The sequence below is a fragment of the Cannabis sativa genome, chromosome 4 (genome assembly GCF_029168945.1).
Source record: "Cannabis sativa cultivar Pink pepper isolate KNU-18-1 chromosome 4, ASM2916894v1, whole genome shotgun sequence".
Classification (NCBI taxonomy): Eukaryota; Viridiplantae; Streptophyta; class Magnoliopsida; order Rosales; family Cannabaceae; genus Cannabis; species Cannabis sativa.
This window is the reverse complement of record NC_083604.1, coordinates 18,677,358-18,695,734: the sequence shown is the minus strand read 5'-3', so window position 1 is coordinate 18,695,734 and position 18,377 is coordinate 18,677,358. Positions and strand designations below refer to the sequence as shown.

The 18,377-nt window shown below is 41.0% G+C and overlaps 1 non-coding gene across 1 annotated transcript; it reads right to left on the bottom strand.

Moving 5' to 3' along the window:
- Positions 1-13,384: 13,384 nt before the first annotated feature.
- On the bottom strand, positions 13,385-13,491 carry LOC133037529 (small nucleolar RNA R71). The gene has a single exon (XR_009687616.1). It is a non-coding gene; the product is annotated as a small nucleolar RNA R71 (small nucleolar RNA).
- Positions 13,492-18,377: the final 4,886 nt, after the last annotated feature.

The window sequence follows — 18,377 nt, the reverse complement described above, 5'->3', positions numbered from 1 at the left end:
TAAAGGTTTGAGTTTATCTAAACTTATGGCTTGTGGTATGCCTGGTAATTTACTTACTCCAATGCAAGCAACTTACTTTAGTAAGATGCTGGAGCATTTTTCTAATGGCAATCTATAGAAGCTTCTCGACTTCTAGACATAGATTTCATTTATCTAAGGAAAAGTCTCAACTATTCCAGAAAAGATAAAGCCATGAAGAAATTTCTTGAATCGACAGTGAGAGGTCTCAGATATGCTTTAGTATGCCTTAGACCAGACACTTGCTGTTGAGTAGGAGTAATGAGTAGGTATCAGATTAATCCAGGAAAGGAACATTGGAAGACAATCAAGTGAATCTTAAGATCAAGAAGAGGAATTATATGTTAGTCGATAAGGGAGTATTTAATACTCTTAGACTACACCAAATCAAATTTCTAGACTTGCCTTAGTGCTTAAAAGTCTGCTGATGAGATGGTGATTACTCTGGGGGTGGACTAGTGATTTTGGAGTAGTGTAAAAACCTATCTGAAGTCACTAAGTCTACCAGAGAGAGACTGAATGTTAAAGTTGCAGGAAAGATACTTATTTAGTCTAAGGAGAGTTCTATACATTTTTGGCATTTGTTCCAACATTTATTAACTACAAGTGTTACTTCCAAATTAACACAAAAGTAGTTGCCAAAAAGTAAAGAATCCAGTATCCCTAAAGGAGTAGACATATAGAGAGGAATTTCACAATATCAAAGTTTTTGTGACTAAGGAAATGTAATGGTGGAGGAAATGTTGTGTTTAATACAACCTGTCAGATCCTATTACGGAGAGTATACTACATACTACACTTGATTTGTATATCAAAGTGTTGAGATTATTTGAAATGCACTTTTTGTTTTTATATTAGTGCAAGTGGGAGTTTGTTGGGTTTTTCCCATTTCAATATAATCAGATTTATTAGTTAATAAAGATCAGAAATAACATTTTATGTTGCATGGTTCACATGATTTATTTCATGATTATTTAATGTATAAATTCTATTAAGTCGAGAACATATGTATTTGTTAATGATTATAGTGTTGTCAGCACAGTGGAATATAATCTTGAATATATGTTCGAAAGTTTAATTCCCTAATTTGTCAGTTCACTGGATTTAGACTGGCATGATAATCAGCGATAGGTATGCTTACACCTTGGATAAGTGTTATGTCCTTTCCAGGGCATTGGCAAAGTTTACCAGTATCGGATGTATGGAGTATACATTGGAAGAGACCGATATTGAACTTTGATTACATATGATAAAGTTACCGTAATATCTATTCAATTCAATATCACCTAGTTGATCTTAGATCAAATGATCTTAATCCTGATATGGTTAGGTTCGATCTCAAGAGTATTATACATGTTCTTTGATTTGTTAGTTAAGCCTACTTTTTGGTCAGGGTGATACGTACATTTTGGGAACATGGTAGTATAATTGAGTGGGAGCGCTAATCATAGATATGAAATCTATAACTTCTATAGGTATTTAGAAGTGAAACGATGATTTCTTTCGAGCTTGCTAAATAGAGTTAAATGATAGAACATTCATTTTAGTGACTATATTAATTCACTAAAATATCATTTATAGGTGGCAAGTGTTTTAAGGATAAAATACATTGAAATGGTGTAACGGTAATTTTATCCATATGCAATGTAGATCATCTATAGAGGATCATTGATTATTTAGATTATGACAATGGATAATTTATAGCATATCTATATCGTGGAACATATAGAGCGTTCTATATGACTGAGAGTGCAATTCCAAGTTCTATGCGTTGATGCAACAAGGAATTAATAAGTCAGTGAATTTACCTTGTAAGTTCTGGGTCTGCTTATTGGAAGCTCGGTCATATAGGCCCATGGTCCCCATACTAGTTGAGACCATACTGCTTGTAAGACTCAGTTAATTGATTTTAATTAATCAATTATAATTCTTAAATTAGACTATGTCTAGTTTATGAATTTTCACTAAGCAAGGGCTTAAATGTGATGAAAAGAGATTATAGGTCTTATTTGTTAATTGAAAGACTTTATTAAGTCTAATTAATAAATATATTAAATGACAATATTATTTAATAATTAATTTTTAGTTATTAAATAATTGGAATTGACATTTAAGTGGTTAGATTGGAAAATAGGCGTTTTTGAGAAATGGGATGGAAAAATGACAAAATGGAAAAATTGTAAAGTGGGGCCCAATAACATCCTAAGGCCGGCCACACTAGTGGATTTTACCATTTATTTTTCTATTATTTAATGCCAAATAATTCTAATCTAAATCTAGGTGGTTACCTATAAATAGATAGTGATGGCTTAAGAGAAAAGATTGATGATACATGACATTCCATCTGTAAAATTTTAAGCTTCTTTCTCTATAGGCCGAAACCACCATTCCCTCTCTTTTGTTCTTCAATTATTCAGCCTTGAGTGATAGAGTGAGTGCCCACACACATCAAGTGGTATCTCAATCATAGTGTGGAAGATTGTGAAGAATCCAATCAATAAGAAGGAGAATCGGACTCAAGAAGGAGAGAAAGAGATCCAGGTTCAGATCTTGATAATGCTCTACTATAGAAAGGAATCAAGGCCTAGAAATCTGAACGGAAGGAGTCATTATATTCCGCTGCACCCAATGTAAGGTTTTCTTAAACCCTTATGTGTTTATTTCATTGTTTTAGAAATTCATATTAGGATGTTAATGAAACATACTTGTTAGTAAATTTAGATCCTGGTAAAATATTTCCAACACATGGTTCATCCGTCCCATGCATGCATGTTGGGTTTTGTGCCCTAAGTAAAACCCATTTCAATATAATCAGATTTACTAGTTAATAAAGATCGGAAATAATTTTTTATGTTGCATGGTTCACATGATTTATTTCATGATTGTTTAATGTATAAATTCTATTTAAGTCTAGAACATATGTATTTGTTAATGATTATAGTGTTGTCAGCAGAGTGGAATATAATCTTAATTATATTTTCGAAAGTTTAATTCCTTGATTTGTCAGTTCACTGGATTTAGACTGGCATGATAATCAACGATAGGTATGTTTACACCTTGGATAAGTGTTATGTCCTTTCCAGGGCATTGGCAAAGTTTACCAGTATCGGATGTATGGAGTATACATTGGAAGGGACCGATATTGAACTTTGATAAGATATGATAAAGTTATCGTAATATCAATTCAATTCAATATCACCTAGTTGATCCTAGATCAAATGATCTTAATCCTGATATGGTTAGTTTCGATCTCAAGAGTATTATACATTGTTGACTTCGCTTTTAGCCAACGACAATGAGTCTTTTTGATAAGCGATAAAAGATATGTCGTAATGAGAATATATAATAAAGCAATAACAAGACACAGAAATTTTATAGAGGTTCAGCCCCGAGCAGTTCGGCAATAGCCTAGTCCTCGTTATTTTTATTGACTTAAGAACAAGGAAGAAGTTTCCTTTTCTTATAGCTCTTACAATAGTATCTCTGAATATATAATTCTTAGATAGCCTTAGCTTACTGTGTTTCGGCTTATAATTTTTCGGTCCTTTGCCTAGTGAACATTCCTCACTATTTATAGGGCTGGAAACTTGAGGAGAAAGAGTTTCCTCTCTCGTTACAATGCGCATAAATAGAAAGACCGTGTGATCAATGCTGAATGCGAGGATCGTGGGATTGAGGCTGAATACACCGATAGTGGGATCGTGTGTGTGCCACATCCACGTAAGTTGATCCTTGAGTTGTAGGGATTGAGCTGGTGACTCATGACGCGTTAAGCTGAATTCGCTAAGTGTTGATCATTTTGCACGACTCGTTGAATATTTCATTCTGGATGTGCCAGCGAGGCATCCTGCTCCGCATGTCGTTCTGAGCAGATGCTCCAAGTGGAGTCCACGTGTCACTATTCTCGTGATGCCACGTCAGAGTACCAATTTTGGGATAACATTTGCCCCCCAAGTCTGTACGGGACCTCCGAGGTTGCGTGTAGACTTATTCCGAGCTTGTTCTGCCTTTGGATGGGGACACGTGTCGAGCATGACCGTTCGAGACTCGATGTGAAGCTGATTGGGCGTCCCTTCGGTTTTCGGCTAATTAATGCTCTGACAATCAATATTTTGAAAATCCGAATTTCTCTCTCCACGGTTGACGGTTGCACTCGATTACTTTTGATTTCCTATATTCACTTTTGAGGCGGGAAGCCAAGGCGTCTAAGGTTCCTTTATGTACAGTTACCCTTTTGCCTATAAATACTCCTTGTATTGGCACATTACTCATTTTATCACCATTCGTTGTTAAGTAAACTTCAGAGCGAAAAGAGAGAGTTCTCTGGCTTCAGAGTTGCCGAAGTGCCTGCAGACGATTGTTGGCTTGCTTGACCCGGACATTCGAATCTTTGAGTAAGTTTCTGATTCCCTTTATACTTTCCTTTGCATGTTTACGCTTTGAATGTAACTATGTTGTAGAAAGAATGCTTAGGAAACCCTAGGGTTTGAAACTTCTACGACTCTTCTTTTCCATGTCCTTATGTTGGCTTTCAGTCGTAGGGCTTATTTTTGAACTGCATTGCGTCTATTTTCCATCTTGCTTATTCCAAGCTTCATGAACTTTTTTGCCCTAACTCAAGAAAACTTTCTGACTTCTTGAGTTTTGACTTTTCTTCGAACATGGTCGTTCTTTAATCTGTTGAGTACTCCTGGTCGGCATATTTGCTTGTTTTTCGTTTGATACTCCGTCCAACACTCATCTTGTGTGTTGTCTTTTGTAGATGAACCCAGGTGAGTCTTGGGAACTCGAGCATCAAATCGACCAGGATTTGCTTCAACTTCTGCACGAAGTTCACCCTCGTCTTCGTGCTAGTCCTCCTTCTAGCGAAGGAAATTCTTCTGACCCTGTACTCAGCCATAGGATGATGGCTCGTACGAAGAAAACCACGCATCTGGTTGACGATTCTGATCCTCAAATGGCTCGGCTCGCCACTCTGCCCGACGCCGAACAGGATTTGGCAGTCCCGATGGAGGAGGACCGTGAGGGGGACGCTGAAGTCCAGGAGGTTGAGGAGCTGGACGAGGCGCGTCCGGGCAGTCCTCCCGCTGCGGAGGGAGAGGAAGAGGTTGGACCCCCTGACTTCGGGGAGTATAATGAGGCTGGGCAACCAGTCGATGCTGATGGAGACGTCCTGGTTGAGGGCGTGGACTACGTTAGTGAGGAGCTTGCCGAGGCAGTTCCTCATAGGAGGCAGGGTGCCTAGGGAACCAGGTGGGTAAGTCCTCCGTCCAAGATTTTGGAGGCGCGCCTCCGCACTCTCGACCAGGGCGGGTACCTGGGCGAACTAGACTGTTACATTCCCGCCCACGACAATCGCGCCACAAATCCTAATAAGGGAATGTGCGCCTGGTCGGGGGCTCACGACCAGCAAGGGGCGCTGATGCCTTTGCATAAGTACTTCAGGGATGTGGCGGACTTCTTTGGCCTCTGCCCGGCCCAGATTACTCCAAAGAGCATTAAGTATTTGTCCGTTCTCTTCATCCTCTACGCTTCCCAAGGATGGGATGCTCCTTCCCCCCACAAAGTCGCCTGGTTCTTCGACCTGAAGTCTACCCCCAAACAAGGTAGGTCGGGGTATTTTTACTTCTCTCAGCCAGGCTTCAAGTGGTTGAGCGGCACGGATGACGAGGCCATCAGCAAAATAGGGCATTTTGTTGATGAGTATTTCATGGTGAAGGATCCGAGCATCACCCGGACTCGGTTTTAGCAGATTCCGACATATCACCGTCCTCCCCTCACCCTTGCTCTTAGGGATAGAGGTCAAAAACTTGCCCGGTTGCGGGAGGAAGACAGGAATATCATCTGGTTGTCCTCCGATGATAATTTGGTGAAGTATGGGCTTTACCTAGAGGACTTTTCTCCTAAGTCCGTGGCAGGGAAGAAGGAGAGGTCTGATGCTGGCCGGCCTGAATGAGCTCATAAGGAGGATGAGCTCATTCAACTTAAGCGTGAAGCCAAGTTGAAGGGAGGTGCTAGGGTCAAGCAGTATGCTCAGGAGCCTTTGAATCCTGAAGATGAAGTCGAGGCTGAGGCTGAGGCTGAGCAGGTGACCCCATTGAAGAGGAAGAAGAAACTCCCGGCCACGCCCAGGCCTGTTGAACATGCAATTCGCATAAGGGAGCCCATTTCACCTGTTCGGCCATCTTATCCCTTTGCCGAAAAAGGGAAGGCTGTCATGTCTGAGATAAACTCGATGTCAGGTGATGATGGACTTCTGATTTTCTGGGCGGGCAGTCACTCTGCATTTTACTTCTTTTTCAGTTTCTTGACTTTCATGCTTTGTATTTTCTGCTGGCTTTTTCTAACCACACTGTTTTTGTTCTGTGCAGACATGTCTCGGCAGATGCTTGATGCTTTAAGGAAGAGGATGGGTGGAAGCTCTAGCGCCTCCCCTCCGGCTAAGAAGCTTAAGGGCGGAGAGGGGTCTTCGGAGAAGAGACCTTCTGGAGAGGTTATTGACCTTTCCGAGGAGCTGACTGCTGTAAATCCTTCTACTCCCAAATCTGCCAAGTCTAAGGAGTCTGGACCACCAACGATTGGGTCTGAACTGGTCAGGAGGGTCCCTGAGCGGGTGCAGGCACCAACTCCACCTTTGCCCGTGCTGCTAGAGGCCAAGAAGGGCAAGGAGATGCTGGCCCACTACATGAACCGGCTGGTTCCTGAGGTCAGTGAGCAACTGGCTGGTGCTGATAGCGACTCATCTCTGGATGTGTTGGTGGGCGGAGTCTTGAAGGAGCTCACCAGGGTTAGTCTTTTTTGATACGTCCCTTTTAACTTTTCACACTTAGCTCCATATGCTGACCTTTTCCTTTGTGCAGGCCGATCTGAAGTTCACTTACACTTACTCCCGGGCTAAATCTGCTACTTCCAAGAGTGCGGCTCTGTCCGACACCTTGAGGGCGGAGGCGGACTTGGCCAAGAAGGAAGCTGAGGAGGCCAGGGCAGAAACTGGAGCTGTTCGGCATGAGCTGGGCGAAGCCAACAAGAAGCTGTTTGCTGCCGAGAAGAAGATCTCCGTGCTAACAAAGGACCTCGAGGGAGTTCTTCTGGCCATAGAACTTCGGGGAGTTCTTCTGGCCAATTTCCTTTGGCATCTTCAAGTTTATTCTTTAGTGTATCCTTTAAGGTTTTGTTGACTGCTTCAACTTGACCGTTTGCTTGAGGATGTGCCACTGCGGAGAAACTTTTGATGATATCATGGTTCGCACAGAAATCAGTGAAAGATTGACTGTCGAACTGTTTGCCGTTGTTCGAAACTATTTTGTACGGTAGTCCAAACTAGCATATGATGTTCTTCACTATAAAGTCTTGAACCTTCTTTGATGTGATAGTTGCGAGTGGTTCGGCTTCAGTCCACTTAGTAAAGTAGTCGACCGCTACCACTGCGTACTGCACTCCGCCTTTACCTTTAGGTAACTGCCCGACTAGGTCAATTCCCCAAATGGCAAAGGGCCACGGACTTTGCATTTGTGTCAGCTCGTTGGGCGGAGCTCTTGGTATCTTTGAAAATCTCTGGCATTTGTCGCACTTCTTGACATAAGCTTTCAAATCTTCAATCATCGTCGGCCAGAAGTAGCCTTGCCTTAGGATTTTCTTTGATAAGCTATGTCCGGCGACATGATTTCTACAGAATCCATCGTGAACTACATATAGAAGCCATGCATCTTCATTTGGTGTGACGCATCTGAGTAATGGCATTGAGAATCCTCTTCTGTACATGATCCCTTCTACTATGATATACCATGCTGCCTTTCTTCTCATTTTTCGAGCTTCATTTCGGTTATCTGGGAGTTCCCCAAAGTTGACATAGGCTGCTATTGGCGTCATCCAGTTTGGAGATGTGTCGATCATTTCGATTTCTTCCGTGCCAGTGATGCTAGGCTCTTCAAGAAACTGGATCGGGACTAGGTTTGCCTTGTCACTTATATTGTTGCTCGCCAATCGGGCTAACGCATCTGCCATTGTATTTTCTTCTCTCGGACTTTGTCTGAGGCTGTAGCTTTTGAATTGTGCGAGCAGATCATGTATTTTGCTCAGATATGCTATCATTTTTTCTCCTCGAGCCTCGTATTCGCCAGATACATGATTTACCACTAGCTGTGAATCACTGCAGATCTCAATGCGCTCGGCCTTCATCTCCTTCGCTAGTTTAAGTCCAGCGATTAGGGCTTCGTATTTGGCCTCGTTGTTAGAGGCTTTGAATCCGACTTTGACCGCTGCATGCAGGTGTTGCCCTTTAGGTGTGACAAGGGCGATTCCTGCGCCGGATAATTGATCTATTGCCGACCCATCCTCATGTAGCTTCCAGGTCAGTTTATTTTCAGTATTACTCGGCTGTGGTATTGACTCGAGATCGCTTTCTGGTATGCCTTCAGTTTTCCTTGTGCATTCCACCACAAAGTCGGCCAAGGCTTGGCCTTTGATAGCTGTTTGGGGTTGGAAGTTGATTTCGTACTGACCCAATTCTACCGCCCACTTGAGTAACCGCCCAGAGGCATCTGGCTTTTGCAGTATTTGTCGTAGTGGTTGGTCGGTGTACACTCGAAAAGGATGAGCTTGAAAGTAAGGTCTCAGCTTTCTTGTTGGTAGAATGAGGCAGTAGGCGAGCTTTTTTATCAACGGATATCGGCCTTCGGCCTCGATGAGTCTTTTATTGATGTAATAGACTGGATGTTGCACGCCGTCTTCTTCTCTGATCAGTGCGGCACTCACGGCATGCTCCGTTACTGCTAGGTGTCCAGAGGTTTAGAAAGGACGGGAGGTTTTGCGAGCTGTGCTTTTAGATCTTGAAAAGCTCTTTCACATTTTTCTGTCCATTCGAACTTTTTGTTTCCTCGCAGGATGTTGAAGAATGGGACACATTTATTCGTTGATTTTGACACGAATCTGTTAAGTGCGGCGATTCAACCAGTTAGGCTTTGCACCTCTTTGGTTTTTGTTGGCGAGTTCATATCCAGGAGGGCTTGGATTTTTTCCGAATTGGCTTTAATTCCTCGAGCATTGACGATGAAGCCTAGAAACTTTCCCGAGCTGACTCCAAAGGAGCATTTTAAGGGATTTAGTTTCATGTTGTATTTCTTGAGAACTTTGAAACATTCATCCAGGTCGTCTATGTGCCCCCCAGCCTTTCTGGATTTGACGAGCATATCATCCATGTACACTTCTATATTTCGTCCGATCTGGTCTTTAAACATCTTGTTGACCAATCTTTGGTATGTAGCTCCGGCGTTTTTAAGACCAAACGGCATGACTTTGTAGCAGTAGAGACCCATATCTGTCTGGAAACTTGTATGTTCTTGGTCTGGTGGATGCATTTTTATTTGATTGTAGCCTGAGTAAGCATCCATGAAGCTTAATATTTCGTGCCCAGCTATTGCATCGACGAGCTGATCGATTCTTGGAAGTGGGAAACAGTCTTTAGGGCATGCTTTGTTGAGGTCTGTGAAGTCAATACAAACTCGCCATTTCTTGCTCGGCTTAGGCACGAGTACGGGGTTCGCGACCCAAGCTGGGTAAAAGGCTTCAATGATGAAGTTGTTGTTGCGCAGCTTTTCGACTTCATCTTTCAGGGCTACTGCTCGTTCTTTATCCAACAATCTTCATTTTTGCTGAACTGGCCGGATGTTAGGATCGATATTCAGGACATGCGAAATAATAGAAGGATCGATTCCGACCATATCCGCATGTGACCAGGAAAAAACATCTAGGTTTGCTCTCAGAAATTTTATCAATTCTGATTTTACTTCGAGCAACAAACCCTTTCCAATTCTTAGCTTTCTGGCCGGGATAGCTGGATCGATCTTGATCTCCTCTAATTCTTCCACAGGTCCAACATTGCTGCTTGGGTCCCCAAGTCGAGGATCCACATCTTCATCCTCGCCTTGGGAAGTTTCCTACTTGGGAATGTTTATTCCCTTGTCTGGGCTCTGGCTGGAGGATATTTCCTTCTTAGCCTTGGCCACTGCAAGGTTGTAACATTCCCGAGCAGATTGCTGATTCCCTCTAAGACACCCTACCCCGTTTTTGGTTGAGAACTTCAGGCACGAGTGAAATATTGATGTGACAGCTTTTAAGTCATACAAGGCTGGTCGGCCTAGCATTACGTTAAAGGCTGAAGGAACATCCAATATCAAGAATTGTGCCATGATAGTTATGCTCGTCGGAGCTTGTCCAACTGTGAGGGGTAGCTGGATTTGTCCTAGGGGTGCAACTCCTTAACCGGAGAAACCATAGACAGGCTGAAGGCATGGAGTTAAATCCTTGATCTGGAGCCCCATCTTCTCGTAAGCAGTCTTGAACAAAATGTTTGAAGAGGCCCCATTATTGATCATGGTTCTGGCTACCGTTTTGTTTGCTATCTGGACTTCCACGACCAGCGGGTCGTTGTGCGGAAATCTTATCTAGACAGCATCTTCGTCGTTGAACGTTATGGTTGGCTCTCCTGCGCGTGGAACTTTGGGCTTCCTTTCTTCCACAGCCAGGACGACTTCTTCTTGCTCGTACTGAGTCGTTCGGGCATATCTCTCTCAAGCTTTGCCCATGTCTTCAGCGATATGCGGGCCTCCAATAATGACTTGCAAGTGTCCATCTATTGGCGGAGGCATCAGATTCTGGTTATTCTGACCTTGGTTGGCCTTGACATACTTCTGTAAGTGCGGGTTGTTTTTCTTGATCAGAAGTTCTATTTCCCGCTTCAAGTTGTAACATTTGTTGGTGTCATGGCCACAGTCTCCATGGAACCGACAAAATTTCGTCATGTCCCTTTTGCTAGTATCTTTCTTCATGGGCCCGGGCTTCTTGTACGGAATTAACGACTGAGTTGCTATGTACACACTCTCTATATCTTCAGTTAAGATAGTGAATGCAGTGTGTTTGGCGTGATCACGGGGAGTCTGTCCGAGCTTTTCGGTGAACTTTCCCTTCTTCTGGTTTCCTTGCTTGTGGTTGTTGCCTGAACGCTTGCCACTTGAACTGCTGGAATAATAGGGAAGTTGGGCGGATGTTCCAGTGGAAGGAACCTTCGTTTTGCTCGGCTTTTGCTCACCTTCTGCTCGGTGAATGGCTTCCTCGAGCTTGATGAAACCTTCGGCCCGGTCAAGGAAATCACTCATTGAGTCGACCGGTCTGTTTTTCCTTATATCCTTCCACAGTTCGCCAAGGACTTCAATGCCCCCCAGTATCGCAGATAACTTTCCATCCTCGGTTACCTGTGACACCTTGGTCGCTTCCGTCATGAATCTGCTTATGTATACCCGGAGTGGCTCGCCTGGTCGCTGTTTTACTTCGACCAAATCTCCCAGATGTAATGGGAGCTGGAGTGAAGAAGAGAATTGTGCATCGAATTCCGAAGAGAAGGTTTTCCATGAACTTGTTAGGTTATAATTAGCCTATGTTTCGGGTCTTTAAAGTTAGCATTATCTCGTCTATTGGTGTCTTTTGGAGCAGTTTTACGCTTGATTTTCATTATTTCAGGTTCCCGGAGTGTTAAAGTTCAAATTCAGTCAAATGGTAAAAAACTGGGATAAACTGGAAAAAAATTGGAAAATTCGGCTCCAGAAGCTACAGTAGTCGCGACTTCATGAGAGCCAGGTCGCGACCCTTTTTCCAGGTCGCGACTCTGGTCGCGACTTCGAGATTTGGCAGAACCTCTGATTTTCGAGGTTTGCCTGTAGTCGCGACCAGCTTAAGGGCTAGTCGCGACTTGGTACGGACGTCGTGGTTTTGACCTAATTTTGATTTTTCTCTCAATTGGAGGCACACTACTCATCCCTATATAAGGAATACGACACTGAAGGTCAGAATTAAGCAGAAATAGACCTAAATAGTGGAGGCAAGTGGAGAGGAAGCTATCTTGAAGACCCGGAGCGATATCACCTTCTAGTTTCTTTCTTTTACCCTTAAATTCTTCTTTATGTTTGTTTTTGTTTCTGAATTAATCATGGATGTTTTTAGAGTTATTATGAACTAAATTTCCCAATAAGGGAGGATGATGATTGTTGTTTAAGTTTATGCCTAGTTAATAAATAATTGTCATTCCTTCATCTTATGTGTGAATACTATCTTTATTTGTGTTTAATTCCATGTGCAAGCTTGATCACCTTTTCATGTTTCATGATCTCAATTCGAAATCTGAAAAGTGAGAATTGAGAATGCTAAAATTTGGATAGTCTAGGTTTTGATGTGAAACGAAAGTATTTACATAGCCTCAGTGACTAATAGATTATTGCTTAATGCTGATTTTGTGTTGATTTAATTAAGAAGTTAATTAGAGAATACATTATTTAGAACCTAAAAGATCTGAAAAGAGTTAGGTTAATTTATAATCTGTCATTCACATTGAGATAACGATAGCAATTAGGTATTAACTTTGGTAGCTTATCAACAGGATTCACCTCCTTAATCTCTCATCTTGATTAATCGTTGTTTATTTTCTTTTTAAATTTCTGAGTTATTTACTTTTAAATTGCAAAATTATTATTTTACCAAATAGAATCATAAGTATAGTTTAGTAGTACTTAATCCAATTCCCTGTGGTTCGACCTCACTTTCGTGAGATACTACTTGATTGCGTATACTTGCGTAATAAACATAAAATTCGTAACAAGATTTTGGCGTCGTTGTCGGGGAATTGTTTAAAGATTAATATTACACAAAATTATACTAACTTCTACTTTGGTATATTTTTCTCTTGCAGATTTTTCTAACCTTTTTCTTGCAATATTTTCGTGATCCATTTCAGGAATCCTAAGTGTATGCGCCGTCAACGACAAGCTGTCATATTACCAGTTGATCCTGAAATAGAGAAAACTTGTAGGAGAAACCGAAAGAACAAGAGGCAAGAAGGAGTTTCAGCAACTGCTGAAACTTCAGAAATCATGGCTGCTAATGTGAATGTTAATGCTGCGAACAATGGAGGTAATAACGGTAATAATGGTGGCGCCGTGGAAGATCAAGCTAATGGCCGCAGCTTGAGAGATTACATTCTCCCTACTCTGACGGGAGTGTAGTCATGTATCAGGCCACCGGCAGTGGATGCGAACAACTTTGAGATCAAACCTGCCATACTTCAAATGGTGCAGTCTTCAGTTCAGTTTGGTGGCCTCCCTTTTGAAGATCCTAACCTGCATCTCTCTAACTTCATGGAACTTTGTGAAACTTTTAAAGTTAATGGAGTTAGTGATGATGCCATTCGAGACTGTTCCCATTCTCTCTCAGAGAACGAGCCAAGAGTTGGCTAAACTCCTTACCACCCAACTCTATTGCCACCTGGATTGATCTGGCAACGAAATTCTTGTCAAAGTTCTTTCCTCCAGCCAAGTCTGCAAAGCTGAGAGGAGAAATCAACAACTTCTGCCAACAAGATAATGAATCTCTCCATGAGGCTTGGGAGAGGTTTAAAGATCTGATCAGAAAGTGCCCTCATCATGGTATAGAGAAGTGGATGCTGGTCCACAACTTTTACAATGGGTTGGTAGGAAACACTAGAACTCTAATAGATGCAGCAGCTGGTGGAGCTTTTATGAGAAAAAATGCTAATGAGGCTTATGATCTATTGGAGGAGATGGCTCTAAACAATCAGCAGTGGCCAACTGAAAGGAGTCAATCAAAGAGGGTAGCTGGTGTGTTAGAGGTTGATGCCATCACAAAGTTGACAGCCCAGGTTGAGGCATTGACAAAGCTAATTGCAGGGCAAGCTAAACAAGCCCAAGTTGTTTGTGAGTTATGTGGAGGAAGTCACCACTTTTCAGAGTGTCAAGCAGATGTGGATGATTTGCCAATAGATGAAGCTAAAGCCATTGGAAATTTTTCACAGAATAACAACAACAATTATGGGTTCAACTAGGGTAATAACCGAAGAAACAGTGGGTTCTATCAGCAACGAAATCTGAACCAGAATCAGAACCAACAGTTTAATCAGCAACAAACCTCTGGTGGAAATTCTAGTTTGCAAACAGATTTATTGCTTCAATTCATGACTGAAACTAGATCTTCAATCAAAGACCTGCAGACACAGATGGGCCAACTAGCAACTCAAGTAGCAACCCGTCCTCAAGGGAATCTTCCTAGCACAAGTGAAGTAAACCCCAAAGAAAACTGCAAAGCAATTACCCTGAGAAGCGGTAAAAATTATGATGGTCCTGAAATGCCACAACTAGCGAATGGAGAAAAGGAGACCGAAGCTCAACCAATGTCAACCCCAACACCAACATCAGAGAAGGCTACTGACAGCCCAACACAACCACAACAGTCTCCACCAATTAACAGTGATCACCATGTAAAAATACCCTACCCTCAAAGGCTTAGAAAGTCAAGCCTAGACAAGCAGTTCACCAAATTCTTAGAAGTCTTCAAAAGACTTCACATTAACATTCCCTTTGCTGAAGCTTTAGAGCAGATGCCAAGTTATGTGAAGTTTATGAAGGAAATTCTGTCAAAGAAGAGAAAGATGGAGGATTATGAGACAGTGGCTCTAACTGAAGAGTGCAGCGCCATTCTACAGAAGAAACTCCCTCCCAAACTCAGAGATCCAGGGAGTTTCACTATTCCTTGTACTATCGGGAGAATTGAAGGAATAAATGCACTTTGTGACTTGGGAGCCAGCATTAACTTGATGCCTCTATCAGTGTTTAAAAGATTGCAGCTGGGTGAAGCAAAACCAACCACAGTAACTCTCCAATTGGCGGACCGATCACTAGCCCATCCTAGAGGAGTCATTGAGGATGTGTTAGTTAAAGTCGACAAGTTCATCTTTCCAGCTGATTTCATCGTTTTGGATATGGAAGAAGATAGCAATGTCCCAATCATTCTTGGGAGACCATTCTTGGCAACTGGCCAAGCCTTGATCGATGTTCAGAAGGGTGAATTAAAGCTGAGAGTCCAAGGAGAAGAAGTGGTCTTTAATGTGCTAAAGGCTATGACGTACCCAAAGGCAAGTGATAACTGTTTCTTCATTGACTTGATTGATGAAATTGTGGGTGAGAAAAAGCTGATAGATGATCCTCTTGAACTAAGCTTAACTGAAGATGAATTGACGGAGCAAGAGGGACAAGAGGTCATGGGTTATGTGAAGTGGCTTGATTCCTATGGGCCCTTGAACAGAAGGTATTTTGAGGAATTGGGAGCAGTTCCAAAAGAGCTAATGCCATCTACTGAAAAGCCTCCAGAACTTGAATTGAAGGTGCTTCCTAGTCACTTGAGGTATGAGTTTTTAGGTCAAGATAAAAAGCTGCCAGTTATTGTTTCAGCTTCTCTTTCTGATGTGGAAACTGATAGACTTCTGAGGGTACTCCGAGCTCACAATAAGGCCATCGCTTGGACACTAGGTGATGTCAAAGGAATCAGTCCTTCAACAGTGATGCACCGAATTCTCATGGAAGACAATGCCAAACCGACAATCGACGCTCAACGAAGACTCAATCCACCCATGAAAGAAGTGGTCAGAAAAGAAGTAGTTAAGTGGTTGGATGCTGGAGTTGCTTATCCTATTTCAGATAGTAAGTGGGTTAGCCCGGTGCAAGTGGTTCCAAAGAAAGGTGGAATGACTGTGATAAAGAATGAAAAGAATGAGTTGATTCCTACAAGAACAGTCACTGGTTGGAGGATTTGCATCGATTACAGGAAACTCAACAAAGCAACACGAAAAGATCACTTCCCTTTGCCCTTCATTGATCAAATGCTAGACAGATTGGCGGGGCAAGAATATTACTGCTTTCTTGATGGATATTCTGGATACCACCGGATAGCTATAGCACCTGAAGATCAGGAGAAGACTACTTTCACATGTCCCTACGGTACCTTTGCTTTCAGAAGAATGCCATTCGGATTGTGCAACGCCCCTGCTACTTTTCCAAGGTGTATGATGGCTATCTTTTTAGACTTGATTGAATCTTGTATTGAAATCTTTATGGATGATTTCTCAGTTTTTGGTTCTTCCTTCGATCATTGTTTGGAAAATTTGGAAAAAGTGCTAACTAGGTGTGAGAAGTCTAACTTGGTGCTAAACTGGGAGAAGTGCCACTTTATGGTAACAGAAGGAATTGTTCTTGGGCACAAAATTTCAAGGGCAGGAATTGAGGTGGATAAGGCTAAAGTCTCAACAATAGAGAATTTGCCACCTCCAGTTTCTGTAAAAGGAGTGAGGAGTTTCCTAGGACATGCTGGCTTCTACCGCAGATTTATCAAGGACTTCTCCAAGATCTCAAAACCTTTGTCTAGCTTACTTGTCAATGGTGTTCCATTTGAGTTTGGAGAAGATTGTTTAAAAGCTTTCAAGGTTCTAAAGGAGAAATTGATTTCAGCACCGATAGTAACTTCACCAAATTGGGAGTTGCCGTTTGAGTTGATGTGCGACGCGAGTGACTATGCCATTGGAGTGGTTTTGGGTCAAAGAGTTGACAGAGTATTCCACACAATTTACTATGCTAGTAGAACTCTAAATGATGCTCAATTAAATTACGCCACTACAGAGAAAGAAATGCTGGCAATAGTGTTTGCTTGTGACAAATTCCGACCCTACCTGATTGGAAATAAGGTAATTGTCTACACGGATCATTCAGCGATCAAGTACCTTATGACCAAGAAAGATGCAAAACCGAGACTGATTCGGTGGGTACTTTGATGCGTGTCGTAAGCCACAACAAATTTACTATTTTTTTTTAATTCAAATACTTTCAATTATTTTAGTATAATCGTAAGTAAAGGTCGATCCCATGAGGACTATGTTTATTCAATTATTCACAAATTAGTAAGAATTAGGAAAAATAGGGGTTTTGAAGATTAGAATAAAAATAAAAATTAAAGAAAAGAACAAATTTAAAGTAAAGAATACGATATGAGAAACTAGTTAAAGGTTATTCGCCACCCTCAACAATCATTCCTAATTCCTATTAAAGAATGTAATTTTCAGTTTCCAAACAAACTATTAATCCCGCAGATAACGCTGAAGCAGTCAATTATCCCGATCTCCCTATTGTATGTAATCAAGGCGAAGCGCTCAATAATTAACTCTTTTACCTAAAGCAGTAAATCCATGAAGCATGCAATTTATTTAACTTAGATAAAGCATTGAGATTTATTGAGATAGACTAATCTAGGCAACAAATCAATGAAGCATATAATTCATTTAACCTAGGTTCTATTCTTCATCACAAATTGTAATTTGTCACAAACACTTAGAATCCTAGACTATTAGGTGAATAGTAATCCTAAGATGACGGTAGATTAAAGTAAAACCTAATTTAGCGGTCGTCTAAACAAGATTAAAACAATAATCATATTATTGAACATAGAAGAATAGAAGCAATTTGATATAATAGAAACTAAAAATTAACATTCAATAATGAAATTAAGAATTCATGTTTTGGGTTTTGAAATAACCCTTAACTAAAAGAAAACTACTCAGAACTAGACATTATAAAAATCATAATATTTAATTTGTAGTTTTTGGATTCCCCCATTTGTAGTCTAAGAGGTCTTATTTATAGTAATGGAAAAGTTAGTTGAATCCTATTAGAATTAGGATTTTATTTATAGTGGATAGATAAATCCTTTTAGAATTAGGATTCTATTTATAATAGTATTAGGAAATATCTTGGATAAAGATAACTCATCTTTTAAACAAAAGATAAAAATCGCAACTCTTATTGAAAATTTATCTTTATTTTCGCTATCTTTTCTTTAGAAATTTCCTGCTGCAACGACTGATAGTATTTTGGCCATAACTCTCTCAATATTACTCGAAATTGGACGATTCAAGATGTTATGGAAACCTAAGAACGAGATCTAAAACTTTCATGTTGAGCTCCAAGTCCAATTCTGCCTTTAAGTTCGTCCGAATTTGCAATTAAGTTCTGCCTTGTACAATCGAGCTCGCCGACTTCCATTATTTTCCACCAAAATATGTTAAAATCCCTCCAAAAGACTCTAAATGGATGAATAGTATTTAAAATAACCTAACAAATTAAAATCACACTAATCAATAATTTAAAGAATCAATTTAAGAATATTAATAAATAAATTAATCATATTTATAAGATAAATATTGACTCATCATACTTCTACTTCAAGAGTTTGACTTAGAGATAAAAGATAAGAAGGGCACCGAAAACCTGGTAGCAGACCACTTGTCAAGATTAGAGCTGGAAGAGAGTCAGAATACAAAAGAGGTACAAATAAATGAGCAATTTCTTGATGAACAACTCTTTAATGTGAGGGAAAACCTGATGGTACCGTGGTACGCTGACTATGTTAATTTCTTGACTGCAAAAATAACCCCTCCCGAGCTTTCGCGTCAACAATTGAAGAAGTTCTTTTCTGAG